At 38.4% G+C, this 15,719-nt stretch overlaps 1 protein-coding gene across 4 annotated transcripts in view; it reads left to right on the plus strand.

Moving 5' to 3' along the window:
- LOC145994809 (tachykinin-like peptides receptor 99D) overlaps nucleotides 1-15,719 on the plus strand; it is a 616,641-nt gene that overhangs the window by 137,410 nt on the left and 463,512 nt on the right. For all 4 annotated transcript variants that reach the window (XR_014442396.1, XM_083131117.1, XM_083131116.1 and 1 more), the window contains exon 2: nucleotides 13,609-13,674. The gene's annotated coding sequence lies outside the window, so the exon portion shown is untranslated. The remainder of the gene's footprint in view (nucleotides 1-13,608; nucleotides 13,675-15,719) is intronic.

Below are 15,719 nucleotides of genomic sequence, written 5' to 3' on the forward strand. Positions count from 1 at the left end.
ATCATTTTCAAAGTTTGTTTCCGTTCCGTACGACCAAACGCGCACGGCTTGTTTGGACAACCCTTGGGAAGGGGAGGAGCCTATTTTGAAAACGAGGCTGGCGTTGTAACTGCAGCAGTGGCTGTTTGTAGACCGCGCAGTGCAAGATGGTTTTTAATCGCGAGAAGCGTGTTGTTTGAGGTTTATTTTGAGCTGAATACCTATGCTTTGTGTGTGGATTTCATTTTGTGCATTTGTTTTCTTTATCTTATCTTTTTTTAATATCGCACTAACATCTATGTTAATAATAGTAATAATAACAATAACAATAAATAGCAAATTTCAGGAACAAGACATATTATTGAATACAAGAATTGAATACATCCTACATTGTGCATATTTCAATCTGTTAAATTTATAATTTATAAATAAATAAATATCTATGAAAAAGGCGCAGTTGGGTCCGGTGACTTTTCGCTCGCCATTTATAATAATGGATGTATGTGTGTGGGTGTGTAGGTATGTTTGTTCCGGCATAACTCTCGAACGCCTGGAGCGATTTCAACCAAACTTGGTACACGAATCACTTGTAATCTGGAAATAATACTTTTTGGGGTAAGACACCCCTGGGAAGGGGTGACATGTAAAAATAATCCAAAACGACCGATATTAAATTCCGCACAGACAGAGATCCGTAACTCTATACAATCCAGCACAACGATAGTGTTTCTCGGGTTGTCTAACATTCAGGCTGTGTTTCGAAAACAACCGATATTAGTGTGGAATCCATAGTTTTCGTGACACTCAAAATGCGGTTCAACTTCACTTTCATCACCTATCGGCATGGGAGGGGGGAGAGGGGGTGAAAAATAAAATGCCACCAATGACCTAGAGTAGTGTCGAATCCATAGTTTTCGGAGTCTCTAAGCTAATTGGTGACATTCACGATCACATTAAAAATTAGTTACGTTTTACAGTATAGTTAGAATTCATTATTTTTCTGTGTAATGCAAGATTGGAATAAATAAATACCCGGGCAACGGCGGGTAATCAGCTAGTTAGTATATAAAAGTGGAAGTAAAACAAATCAACTTTTCACCAGAGAGCCTTATCAACATCTAAGCGAGACTTCCAGCATTTTTTTTTCAAGACCTACGTTGTTGATTGATCTATCCGGACTTTTTTTTAAAAAAAATATTTTGAACATAGATTGCGCACCAGGTCTAAGTCTAAGGGTTACTCAACTTATGATGAAGGTTACAGGTTCGTTCCAGTACTAATCAATTTCGTATTAGTGAAACGGTCGGGTGCTCTGAGGTTACACAAGGCACCTGTGTTCTAGATTCTGCAGCGGTAAGCATTGGCATTTTCTCAGATTTATCTCCATTTCATTCTCTCTTTCTCTGTGTGCGAGAGAGAGAATGGGAGAGCAAGTAAGAGGCTAGAGGGGGAGATAAAGAGGAAAGATGTGGGAAATAAAACTTATTTTCTACATTTCACAATCTTGACTCTCTCTGTCTCTTTCTTTCGTACCCAGTATTTTTTGGAGGGAAGACTATATCTGAAAATGTTGAAAGAAGATCCGAAATGCCGTTGGGACCTTTCTTTATTTGGTTTATTTTACTTCGCTTTTCTGCCAATTTTGACTAATCGTGAAGATGAGAATGAGTGATGTTGACACGCATGCCTAGGCAGGGATTCGAACTCGGGACCCTTGGTGGCGTAACGCGCTGCGCTAAACATTCCACCATGAGGTCTATCTCATCGTGGCAGATCAATATTTTCTTAGGCATTTATATATTTCATTTTTCAATGTCCACTGTCTCATTTACTTGCGGGTGTGTCGTATACTCCCGAATGTATTTCCATAATTTTGTGATGGATAGTCCATACATCGGTGAAGCCAAATTGGTTCTGTCGAGTTTGGCTGTTAATATTGAACGAACTTCATCAGCAAATTTAAAATTTCACGTTCTGCTGAACCTCATTCTGACACAGACAATCAGCTAGATAGCAAGGATGACGTAATTTAGCGCTTTTGATGTCTTGTAAGACATTTGAACCTCGTTACTAACCAGCAAGATTCATTAAAAGAAATTAAATCCCGAAACGCAGCGTTTCCCTTAGTTGAGAGCGCTTGGAAAACTAAGGGTGTTAATGTAGTGGTATCCCATGGACGAGAGAGAGAGAGTAGTTGATTTCTAAACTCTTTTTAACGCTCTCTTTCTTCTCCAAGTAGCGCCAAAGACGCTAGACGCAAGACGCCAAAAATTCGGGGGCAGTCCCATTGAATATACCCGTGAAGACAGTCCCAATACAAATACTGAGTACTGAAGATAAAAATGAAATATTAATTTATCTGGTTAACTCCTTTGCTTGTGGGCGGTAAGACGGCAGACTGGGTGACTCTAGCACTGTCTATCATTCTGCCTGTTTCTCATCTCTTGTTGGGCTTCTCGATAGCATAGTGACTAACGCTGTCGCATTGTAATAAAAAAAGGCTTCTGATTCGATTCCCAGTGTTTGCTTGCTCAGTTATTCGAATCCAATTCTAAACTGTTTTCAGTCTTGATTAGCCTCTCTAAGCATAAAGTAAATTTAAAAACGAACAAGAATTGTTCTCTCTCAGACTAGTAAACCTAATGGTGGTTATTTCTTACGTGGTCACTTTCTCCCTCTTTCTCTCTTCCTTTAACCTTCTTTCCTTTCCATTTCTTTAGCTTTTTGTCTCCCCGTCCGCCTCAGGCCTCTTTCTCTTTTAATTTCATCCTTCTATTTTGCTTCCCTCTCTGTTTCTTCCCGCATATTTCGCTTCTCTGTGTGTGTGTTTTCGTTTCTTCCTGATTATTTCCCCCCTCTCTCTCTCTCTCTCTGTTTCTTATATCTCTCTATTGTCTCTTTCTGTGTATGTTTCTCCGTTTATTCCTATTTCGCTTCTCTCTCTCTCTCTCTCTCTCTCTCTCTCTCTCTCTGTCTCTCTCTCTCTCTGTGTGTGTGCGCGCGCGCGCCCGTTCGTGTGTGTACGTTTCTTCCTGCCATTTCGCTTCTCTGTGTTCGCCTATCCATGTATCTTCCTATCAATTTCACCTCTCTTTCTCTCTCTCTCTCTCTCTCTTTCTCTCTCTCTCTCTCTCTCCATTTCTTCTGGTCTATTTCGCTTAACTTTCTCCCTCTCTTTCCCTCTCTCTCAACGTGTCTTCCTTTCTATTTCGCTTCTCTCTCTCTCCCTGTCTCTCTCTGAGTGTGTGCATCTTTTTCGATCTTCTCTGCCCACCTTTGATCCTGTTTCTTCTCTTTCATCTTCTTTCTTTCTATCCCAAACAACCAATCAGTGATCACTAGTCAGTGTTCACGGTGTCAATCTCCAGTTGAGGCCACAGATTTGACCGAATCCGAAGTAAAATTGTGAGTTCAGTTGCGCTTTCCCCCTTACACCAAAATATACTTTCGTGTGAACAATCATTACAACGGCGTGTGCAGGTTTCTCATTTTGAATCCCTCAGTACTTCCACCCGCCTCTCGTACCATTTTGCTAGCCTTGTCAGAAAATGTGCGTCGTAAATTAATCAACATGGGGCAAGTAGAACGAACCCAACCGCACCGTGAAATGTTTCTCATTTTCCAATCAGGATCACTTTCGTCCTTGTTTGAATTCCAATGAACAATTTCACGGCCAGCTTCCACTACATTGACGAAGATTAGGAGGCTTTGCCACCATGCTGCAGATGGAATTATAGCATGTAGTATTTTTAAAACGGATACAAGGCAATTTAATTGCATTTTGTTAAAAAAAAATAAAGAAAACAACCTTTAATATCGGAGACTTTTTAATGCAAGTTTATGATATCTTAATAACCAGTAAATTCCATGTGATTGTTACACTAGACAACTTTATTCCTTTACGTCAAAGTACTAAGTTTGTTTTATTGACAACTTTGTTTTGTAGAAGAAAATAGACGAAAAAACGGAAAAAAATTACATACAAAAATGTGTAACGTGGAATATTTATGTACAATGCAATGTGTGTGGGAAAGAACATCAAGAGAGCAGAAAATATTGTTTTTTTTGTGTGGCTGTGTAATTTTTGTGTGATTGATTTGATTGTATCCGTACTTGGTCACTCAGAAATTAAAGCTTTATCAGAATTCAGGAAAAAATCATGCAATAGAAGCAAGGAAATCTATCTCTGATATAGTATCCTACGTGTTCCTTCGCATCTAGAGAAAGAAAACAAATATATCCGAAATATGGTATCCCTGTCGATATTAGGGCACTGCCTATTCACATATTTGCGAGGCTATGGCAAGCAAACAAAACTCCATAGAACTCATAAACCAAGAAAAACCAAAAATAGAAATTTCACACTTTACGTTGTGCATTTAGAAGCGAAAACGAGAGGGAATCCAATATTTTTCGCAAAAGAAGCTCTACAGTAACACCCATTCACCTCTCGCAAGGACTGATACTATGGTGATGTAAGACCAAACTTATTTACAATTACTGCCTCTCGAGTGAAACACTTGCAATAATAGTGAATTGATTGCAAGAACAAGAGGGAACAGACTTTCAATTCTCCTGTGCTTTGTTTTTATAAATCATAGTTATCATGAGGGTGGACCAAATGAGAACGGAACAGGGGCCACAGAATGAAATCAACAAGGTTTATTTCAAACGTAATCTCCAAAGTTACACAAGCACTTGTCCCAGTGTTTCATCAAGCGACGAATACCCTGCTCGTAGAACTTCTTTGGCAGAGATCGCAACCAATTGCGAACATTGTCCATGACTTCATTGTCCAAGTGGAAGCGCCGACCCTTCAATGTATTTTTCAGCGGACCAAAGCCATGGAAGTCGCATGGCAATAGATCAGAGCTACACGGTGGGTGTTCCAACACTGTCCACCCAAACGTCACCAACGTGTTCTTTGTAACAGCTGACGTATGTGGCCGCGCGTTGTCATGCAGCAAAACCACTCCGAGGACAACAGGCCGAGCAGTTTGGCCTTGATTGCAAACTGTAGAGGGTACTGCAGTAACAAGCAGAGATGACCGTTAGACCATGGTCCAGGAGCTCAAGGAGAAGGGGTCCTTCATGATCGAAAGAACATAGCAGCTTCACTTTGCCAATACTCTGCATCATATTGGACTTCTTCGGCGGTGGAGAGCTCTGTTCCGTACAAACACTGTTCCGTTTTCATTTGATTCACCCTCAAATGACCTTTTTCACTTTGCAATTCTATGTAAATCAATCCTTAAGATTTACCGGCAACTTAACCTTGTAGGATCCATAATGCATAGAGATTGCAGTGACAGAGGGTATATACTTGTTCATTGTTGTACATTATATTCGATCATGGATTGTTGAAGACATTCTTGGAATTTACGGAAAGGACCCGTGGTGATACTATTAGCATCTTTATAAATATCACGATTTTGACAATGCGCAATCCAGAGAAGTACATACAAAAATTAAATGCATCAAATCTATTTGATGAACTGGAAACGCATCGATTGATGCACTAAACTGTGTTTTTTACCTTTACTAAGAATCAGATTTAGAGTTTCATGTATGTTCGTAACAAAGTGCATCATATGATGGAACTGAGTGTGCCTTGCATGTTTAGCTGTACTTTAATTCATACATTTATACGTTTTTATGCAGCTTCCTGCATGATGCATTTAAACATTTTGTCTGAGCTACAGACTTAACGCATTGGCATTTCTGTTTTTTACTTGTATTAGAAAATGTAAACGTTAGGTTAATCTTTGCCAAGGCGGGGAAAAATTGCATCACTTAGCTCAGATATTCATGAATGAATTACTTATTCAGAGAACTTGACGCGTAGCTGTTTTATAAATGGAAGTTACGTCACAATGCAAAGAGCAACACTAGAGGTTTTACGCACCTTCAGAGCATGGCCGTAAATGTACAGAAATAATGGGAGCTTACAACAGCAAAAGGGATGGTACAATTTCAATTCATATAATTTTATAATATTGAAGTTTATTAATTAATAAACACTTTTGTATTATAACCAATAAAATTTTCCCTTTTCATAATTTTGTTGCAAAATTTGGCTTAATGTGCATTAATTATATAAACCATAACCACTGGCGTACGGATGATTTTTTTTCGGAGGGGGCAGGGATTGTAAAGGTGAATATTACATAGATGAATTCTGGGGAGGGGGATATACTATATACAATATTTCGTAATTGCCAATTTTAACCTTCGTTTTAAAAGTTGTTCGAACTCAAAAATCGTAATTGGAGGTTTATACAGAGTTCTTAACTGCTTTAATTTGAAAAGCTTGATTTTCTCAAAATTTAGGGAGGTGCTGCAACCCCCATCAGGCCCCCCCCCTGCGTACGCCAGTACCATAACAATATTACCGTCGTACCGCGGAAGGCGAGACTAGCTCGAGAAAATGAATCTACACTGTTCATAGAAACGTGCTCGAAACAACGCTACAGGTTTGAGACGGGCATTTCGTTTGTATGTGTTTCTTATTATTATTTATTACAGCTTTGTTGTGTTTCTGATGTCTGTTATAACTCGTAACCTCTCCCCCCTAAGGTAATTTGCCAAAAGATGCCACCTTTTGTGAACCTTCAAGACGATTTTCAAGGAATCTATTTTCGTTACACTTGTATCCGTCAACCCTATTTTTCCACTGGTGTCCTTTTAGTGAATGCGCATTTGCATCCACGACCTTGACTAACGTAGGCGGACTTCAGATTCACTAAGGCTCGGCTTTATCTTTGGCCGTCGCCAACAAAGACTTTTTCCAAGTTTTCTCTCCTTTCGAGAAACATGTATGATATTTCAAAATCTGAAACATTACTTCTGCTTAGAATTCTAGCATTCATGTGATTTGATTTCGCTGGTGTTTAGCTGTTCGCTGTATTTTAGTAGGCTTACGTAGCCAAGAAACTATTGCGAATATTAGAGAGAAAAGGAATAAAGGAGGAGAGAATAGGATAAACTAGTTGCAGGAATTATAATGACGACAAATATTAAGTGAGCAAAAAAATGAAGGCAACATGACACATTATACTTCGTTCGAAGCGAATCACCCCTGTCAGCGGACTATCGGTAACTGACCCAGCAACTATTCAGGAACTACACACATCACTATTAATTGTCTATTATGCTAAAGCATAGTTACATGGAACATGCATGTGCGTGCAATGAGGTAATGAAATATGAAGACATGAGCGTGTTCACTGACGAGAACAATATTAGTTGGTGAATCAGTTGAGTAATTCACGCGCATCGCAGCTATAGGACAGAAGAATCATGTATTGTCAATATCTACGGCCGTTTTAAAATTTGTTTGTGAAGAGAAATGTTTATTTATTATGATTAATTTACCAAAGGAGTTTTCGTGTATGTGATGGGGAATTAACACTTTTAGCATTCGATCAAAATTGAATTCAATATCTTTAACTTTTCGTGTGGCTTTCCTTTTATTTACCTCGTTTGGGAAATTTAATATTTGCTATACTGTAATGGATACAGAATGGGGTATTTCACGTCTCTTTATCTTCTGCGGTACTTCTGCGTTACTAAACTTGTCCTCCACACCTAGTTTCAATTCTCCTTCGCCAGTCAGGTGACCGCGCGCTAGGACGCCAGAGGACACTGGTTCGAATCTCAGCCTGGACATGGGTGTTCCTAGTGAATGTCTCTTTCTAAATTCATAATATCGCTCATCCTCGTCTTCACAATTAGCCACAATTGGCAGAAAAGCGAAGTTAAGTAATCCAAATGAAACCAAGCCTTCCCCAGTTTCTAAGCTTGCGGTCTCCGAGTCTTCAACCACTATGCGCCTCTACCCGGTACGTTGCCACTACGCCATCGAGGAGGTCCTATATGTGTTTGCGATTGTCTCTTCATCACCATTCGTTCCCATGCCCTAGGGTTCCGATTTCGAATCCCGTCCTGCGCGTGGGTGTTCCTAATCTATTTCACTTATCCACATCGTCGCGATTTTCCCAAAGTTGGAAGCAAAGCGACGCAAAATACATTGAATCACACCAACTGTAAAACTATGAAGGAGAATACAAAAAAAAGGCTACCCACGCCTGGACTTAACTCAAGACCTTTTACGGTGAACGCACGTGATGAGATCGTGCCAATCAAAGAGAGATTTTTCATTGGATTATCTCAGTTCCTTTAGCTTTTTTTAAAAAACTTGTTTTGGAAGTCACGTTCTAATGTTAATATTTCACGCCGACGTTCCTTTTTTTTATTTCCTTTTTATCTATTCGAACCGGATACAAAAGACGATTTAAATTCAATTCCATCTTCACGTATGAGTGTTCGAGCGCGTTCCCGATAAAATAGATTCGAGGAACACACGCGAACGACGTGGGAAAGAAGCGAATCGGGCAGGAATTCATCATCGTCTGATACGACGCTGGTCCCGGCATAACATAAACTTGGTCGATTTTTGAGTCTCAAACTCCTTTGCGAGCGATTCCAGGCCTTTAAAAATTTCATTGCTCGCCGCAAATGGATGCGTGTTATTTTTGTTCTTAATGAATTATGCATTAGTTTCTCTTCTGCTGCCGCCGTGTCCGAAGCGACGCTTATAAATCATTAATCATTTTGCTTGCCGCCATATATATGACTGAGAAGGGGGGAAACATTTGCTGGAACAATTTCCGACGGATGGTAACTTAATAGGAAAAAAATAGTAATATTTTAAGAGCTCTAGTCGGAGTTCTTGCAGCGGTATCGATGCACTTAACTCTGCATGACAATATCTAGTTCTACTTTCCACGGACAAGCTTATGAGAGCTAGGCTGAATATTAAAATTCCCCTTGGTTTGGCAGGTATTTATGTGCAAGGAATAATAACCACGCTATTTATTGCTTTCTTATTGGAGTGTTAAAGCTTAATGTTATGGGAGAAATGCCATAGAAACTGTATAATAACAGGAGCTCGAATTCCCTTAAGAGAAGTTCCGAAGAAATTGATGAACGTTCAATACGTTCAATTTCAGTTTATAATAATAGAAAAGAAGCACACAAACTATTTTTGAGAGACAGAAAATGCTTGATAAATGCATTCCTAATATAATTATTTTTTACATTAACATGTATAACTATGATGCACGATATATGTTTCTCGCATATGCAACATGGAGCGATGTGGACACTAAATTGTGTACGTATTCAACGTTTCTTTAATACATATTATATACAACATGTATTATTTAAATACATTACACAACCAAGTCATCCATTTCACAATAAACCAACAGCAAAAATTACATAAATTGTCTCTCAAATGTGCACGCTCCCTTTCCTCAAAACAATTATTCATGTATTTAAAGCAAAATCAATTAAGACAAGTCTTATTTCTCTGTCTAGTAATTTACAATGTTTTACAGAGAACAATGATAAATTACGAGCGAAGCGAGCAAGAAAATTTTTGGATCCAATTTTTTTGCAGGATGAAATCACATGTTGATTTAATAAGGTGCAAACAATTCCACGGGACGCCAATGCATTCTCTCTTTTACAACTTTTGTGCCTCCCCGATGGTGTAGTGGTAACATCGTCACCTTGTGATCAAGGGGTCCTGAGTTCAATACCCGGTGGAGGCAGATGGCGTAATGGTTCGGATCCCACTTTAAACTGAAGGTCCAGTCCCGATTAGCCTTTCTGTGCGTAAATCAATCAATCAATTTTACACAATTTATTTTTATTTAGATCTTTCGGTGCCGAGGACCGACTACCACAGTCCCCTAGCTACGGTTCTTAACTTGATAAGACTAAGAAAAGCAGGCATTGCGAGCGAAACGAGCAAGAAAATTTTACGAAAAGTATTTTTATTTGCATAAAGTTTGAAATTGTTGGCGGTAATTGCCCCCTGCAGGTACACTTGGCCGTAAATGTTTGCCCCCCCCTTCCCCCCTTGCCCTCCTAGAACTCATTTCAGTCCAAGGTTGGGGGGCGTCCCCCCCCCCCCCGTGGTTGCCCCACTGCAACCATTCCTGCAGTCGTCGAGGGACATCCGCCATACCTCGACGTAACATTTTGCCCGACCCTGTGGCCGAATGGTTAGCACATCGCGCTGCGACGCCAAGGGTCCCGGGTTCGAATCCCGGTCGGGCTTGGTTGTTTGTGACTGTCATTTCATCAATTTCATCACTCATCCCCATCTTTGCAAATTAGCCAAGAGGCACAAAAAACGCGAAGTAAAATGAACTCAATCAATCAATCGACGTAACATTTCCACATTAATCTGGGCGATTTTCTCGGATTCTTTCGACTCTGGCTGCTACAAGTGAAGAATGACTCAGATTCCTGTGAACATGCTACATCGAACTATGCAGGATGTCCCTCGACGACTGCAGGAATGGTTGCTTAGAAAAGGTCGTCATCTACTGGACGTCATCATCATATACCTACCCCTCTCTTCAACTGTATATATTTATTTAATGACATCTTCTGTATCATTCATTTCAATGATTAAATCTGTTGCAACTATTTATTCTCTTCTCTGTACCCCTGTTTCAAAATGTCCAGTCTTTTTTAAACACCCTTTATGTGCATATGTGTGGCTTTCTTTAAAAATATTATTATTTAGTATAGTTCTCGCTGACTGAAATCGAAAATAAATTGGGAGAGATTTTCATAAATTCATATATTTGTACACTTCACTTCATTTGGTACAATATCATTTGTACTGATTTACGAATAAGAGACTGGAAATAAGATAATAAGTACTGGCTTGGAACAATGGTATTAACTTTTAACAGGATTGTTACAACCCAGACGTGTCCGTGACTGTACGTATGTAAAGCTTAAAATAGAAAATACAGGAAAGGAAAATGCACGTTAAACGTTAACAACAATCCTAATTCTTCATACGATGATTTTATCATTATCATAATCATGTCCCTACTCTAATATGTGCTTCAAGATGAACCACAAGTTCTCCTCATTGCCTACTTGTCTCGTGAAGTGTACCGTCACATGCTCTTTAATAATCCTGCTAAATTGCTACTCGTTTCAGCGTTGAAGATAATGCCTTATTTGAATATCGGCAAGTTAATTGATGTTTTCAGACTCTCATATTTTGAAGTGAAGGTAATTGAACAAACGAGCCTACCACTGCGCTATCAATGAAGCGAGTTATAATTAGATATTGTTATTGCAGAAATTTTGAATCTTTGATCATAAAATATATTTTTTCACTTTTTTTGTTTTAAAATTTTATACATTTATAATAAAGATTTTGTACCAGTTACTTTACGGTGAAGAAATTCCTGTTAAGCTTTCTAATTAAACATTCTAAGTTGGACTTTTCCTTTTGCCATCAATTTCAACTCCAATCCACATCTTACCATGGCTGATGCATGTCAGTTTATTATTATTGAGAATATTTATAGTGTAGAATAATACAGAAACACGTCAAAAATAAATTCCTATAACTAATAATAACAACAACCCATGGCTCGACAGCTCTGGAAGGGCCTTGGCCTATCTCTCGTCTGCCACTCTCCCTCTCACAATCCTACCTAGAGGTGTGGAGATCTTCAATCGGTAATGGGGTGACGTTGGGTCAGCACGTAGAACCTTAAGCCGTTGTAGGAGATTTCGGAGACCGGGGTACGCTACTCACTCGTAGCTTCCCAATTTCCTCACGATGGTGGGTTGCCACCGTTCCTATACACATGCCGAGAACCCAGACAATGAAATCGAACCCATTCCGTCCCACAGTCGGAGCCCAAAGCACAGCGCCTTAGACAGCAGGGCCACGGAGGAGGACCGTATAACTAATAGATACGATGCAAATATATACATACCGCTTATAAGTGAGAGTAATACCTACTTATTTGTATATTCAACTTTGCCGGTTACAGATGATGCAAAAAAGTTATTTCTGTTGCTGAAATCTTATTATCGAGTTGCAACAGTTTAAACGGTTTCTTAATCACTAATACCTGGCTCTGTCTGTTTGTGGGTGTGTATGTGTGAGTGTGTGTGTGTGTGTGTGCGCGCGCGCGCGCGATCGTAACCTTCAGAGGTATCTACGGTGTGTGACTGTTTTCAAATAACTCCCAGTTCGTTTAGTCAAAGTATCAAATTGTTTTTTGTAAAATGATACTTATGATGCAAGCTTTAGGGAGCTTTCATACGAAAGCGAAAGCTGCGTGTGTCGATTGGACTGAGCCATTTTCTCAATATCGTGTCAGCTCGGTCTGGTGGTCGAGTATGGACAGTGAATGCTTTTCCACAGACAACACGGAGCCAGTGTTGCTAGCAGCCTGTCGCTTCGGTCTGAAATGTCCCTTTAGAACATTACTTGTATTTATTTAATAGGCAAGAGAGTTGGCATTACCATTTTAGTTAATTTATCTCATAATAATATTGCACGTAATACTAGGGTGTATGTAAATTATATAACAGTTAAAACTCTTACATACTTTAAAAGTGATTCAGGTTAATAACATAACTATTGAATTTGAATTTTGAATTTACGTCCACTTTATGTTCAGATAGGCTAATCGGGACTGGACCTACAGTTCAAAGTGGGATCTGAACCACTGTGCCTCCACCCGGTATCGAACCCGTGACCCCTTGGTTACAAGGCGATGATGAAAGTATTGACATTATAATTCAAAAAAGTAATTAGCCCTCTAAATTTTCTTTCATGGTGAAATGGTATAATTAATAAAAAATTAATATTTTTGTATAGAATTCATCTATAAATCTTCAATTAACATAGGAGTAGAGGATATCGTCTCCTGGTGTATAGTAGATGGCAAAAGAAAGTTTACCTCCAGTGCCTTGAGAGAGGACGTATATTATATGTTACCACCAGGGAACGGAATTATATGTAAATACATATTTATGTATGAAGCTGAAGTCAGTTATATTTTGTATTACCATTGCGCATCATGGCATGTAGACTTGAAAAATTCAGATTTTATTTTCAATATTTATACATATATCTATTAGGCTTTGGATCATATTTTAGTTATTTTTACATATTATTTCCACATTATTGAAACATTTCTCAACATACGTATACTTCATATTCCTGAAATAACTACATGTCCCCGTGTGACCGAAAGAGTTGGATGAATTTCTTTCGAATAACTAACAAATGAAATACACTCCCATTACTTCTTGTGATATTGATAGCAGATTTAGTCAATGTAAATCCATCTTAAGAGAGAACAGAAGGAAATTCACGTTCGAACATTTAAAACAAAATTTTGTTAATCAATATTTCGGAAACAGAAAATGAAAAAGCATATTGTGTTGTTGTACAATTAATGTCAATTTAAGTGTACTATTTTTATGTAGCCCGTGTAGTGTATTAAGATAAATTTTTACAATTTTAAGTCCATATTTTACTCTATATTTTGGTGAAAATAACTAAATATGTATTGACATATTTAGCTCACTTTTACTACATATAAATACGTTCCCAGGTTATTACATATACCAAATTCACTTGCATTAATATTGTTGTTATGCATTTTTTCCTCAAAATTTTAGTGCCTTTCTGGATGCTTATTTGGCCAATTTTTAGTGCCTAGCTCTACTTACGTAGTAGTAAAATACTGACTTAATCAATATTGCTATCTTATTTTCTTACAGAAACCATGGAATCTATCGGCATAGGTCCTTGAAGCTAGAGATCTCGTCTGGGCTGAGCGGGAACATGTAAGTATCCATAGTTTCCTATCCGTTGTTTCTTGACGGTGATCTTCCAAGTCCTGTGTGCTCCAGAACACGCGTTACCCCCCACGGTGTCAAATTGCAGCGTGCAGCATGTCGTCTTCCTCCTCTCGGTGACAGCGGGTTAAGCAGGGTGTGTGGAAAAGGGTCTCCCACTGGGTCACGAGATGGATGATGCAAGTGGAAGAGAGGAAGCAGAGTTTCCATCTCGAGTCCTTGTTTTTTTTTCGATTAGCCGTAAGTGTGTTGTCTCCTTCCAGAAGTAGGGCAGGTGGATTAAAGGTCACGGGTTTGATTCTCCCAGGGAAATGTTGCGGGAATCAGAGGTGGGAAATGTCAGTCCACTGGTGTAAAAGAGACATAGATAGCAGCCTACTCTCAGGAGATCCTTACCACATTGCGGTCAACATTAACCTCCATGGACATCAGCAGGATATTTTTCCCAGGGAATTAAAAATAAAGTAATTTCAGAGGGGGCAAATAGTGTTCTTCCCTCAGGAAGCACTCCTTAAGTTTGAAGTTGTGTTTCTGCAAAGCCCTTATGTAACTAACATAAATTACTATGACTGAAATGAAATTATGTGTGTGAGTGTATAATTTTAGGTTGGCATTCATTTTTCATAGAAAGAGTGACTCCCTACCCCTCCCAGCACCTTCCGGCCATTCCATCTTAAAGTCTGTGGAGTTAAAATGGTGTTGATATCAACCATTTATCTGGTTTCTTTAACAATAGTGGGTTTTATCCAATGTTTGTCAGTAAAGATCATTTTTGCATCGTAGTCAATAATTTCTCAATATTTTTCGTCTTCATAGCTGTAATTTGTTTGGGTACATTTACAGCGAGATGATAGATTTTTCGGTTTAATGAAATGTAAGACATTCTTTCTAGCATTTTTCCTAGCCTAGTACTAGTATTATTCATTGGCAAAGTAGTCAAGTTATGAAAGTATTTCTTGAGCATTGACTCTCCGTAAGTGATGAAAAATTTAAACACGGTTTCTTCTCTGCTTCCCACTGTAAAATTCACCATGTATGTTAACCAAGTCACCCTTGTTCATTCTTCTCGATATATAATATAACATATAGTACAATATTGAAAATACCGTCTTGTCTTCAGACAAATATTAGTTTTTCATTCAAAAAAGGGCGAGTCATATCTGGCTAAGGACATGTTGGATGTCAGATATATTTTTAAAATATTCCAGATTTACTTTCAAAATGCTCATTTGTTGATAGACAGTAATGAAATTGAGCAGTAATTAGTTAGTATTTGCTTTGTTTTTGATATCTTGGTCAGGTCAAGACTGACGTAACTGACCAAATACTTTGAATGACTGCTCTTGTTCAGTTAGGTGCTAACGTATGCCCGACCGTAACAAAATTTGAAAATACACTTGGCATGGTTGATGTACGGAAGATATATTTTCACGAGTTGTTAGTGCATTTTGTAATATGTACATTAGCCACATGCTTATTTTTCAACTGGTTCTGTCGCCGAGCGCGTTAAGTGGCCGATTTTCGATTCTATCACAGGGTTCGAGTCCCTGTCAGAGCATGTTCTTTGTAACTGTCCCTTCATCAATTTCATCTAATCATCACTCATCGCCATGGTTGAGGTTAGTCAAAAGTGGCAAAACGTGACGCTAAATAACAAAAATACAATGAGGTAATATTTCATTTAAATTAACGTTTTTTATCTTCAGTTCAGTCGTCTTGTGCACAGATTTAATGTGCACCAAGTGATTGCGATGAAAAACAATAAGGCTTACAATGATAAATATGCAAGATTTTCTCGTTTTATATACCTTGTATTAAATTCATTAAGATATTACTATGTTAATGAATTTAATGTAAGTACAGAAATATTTCTTTAAACAGCGTATTTGCAAAAGATACAATTCAACCTACATGACGGGATTGCGATAAAGCCATAATTTATGTACCTTCATGTAATATAATTTTCATTCTTGTTAATGAAGGTAACAGTGTGTACAAGGAGTGAAATTAGTGTATCAATATATATTGAATAA

The sequence above is a fragment of the Lepisma saccharinum genome, chromosome 11 (genome assembly GCF_977018435.1).
Source record: "Lepisma saccharinum chromosome 11, izLepSacc3.1, whole genome shotgun sequence".
Lineage (NCBI taxonomy): Eukaryota > Metazoa > Arthropoda > Insecta > Zygentoma > Lepismatidae > Lepisma > Lepisma saccharinum.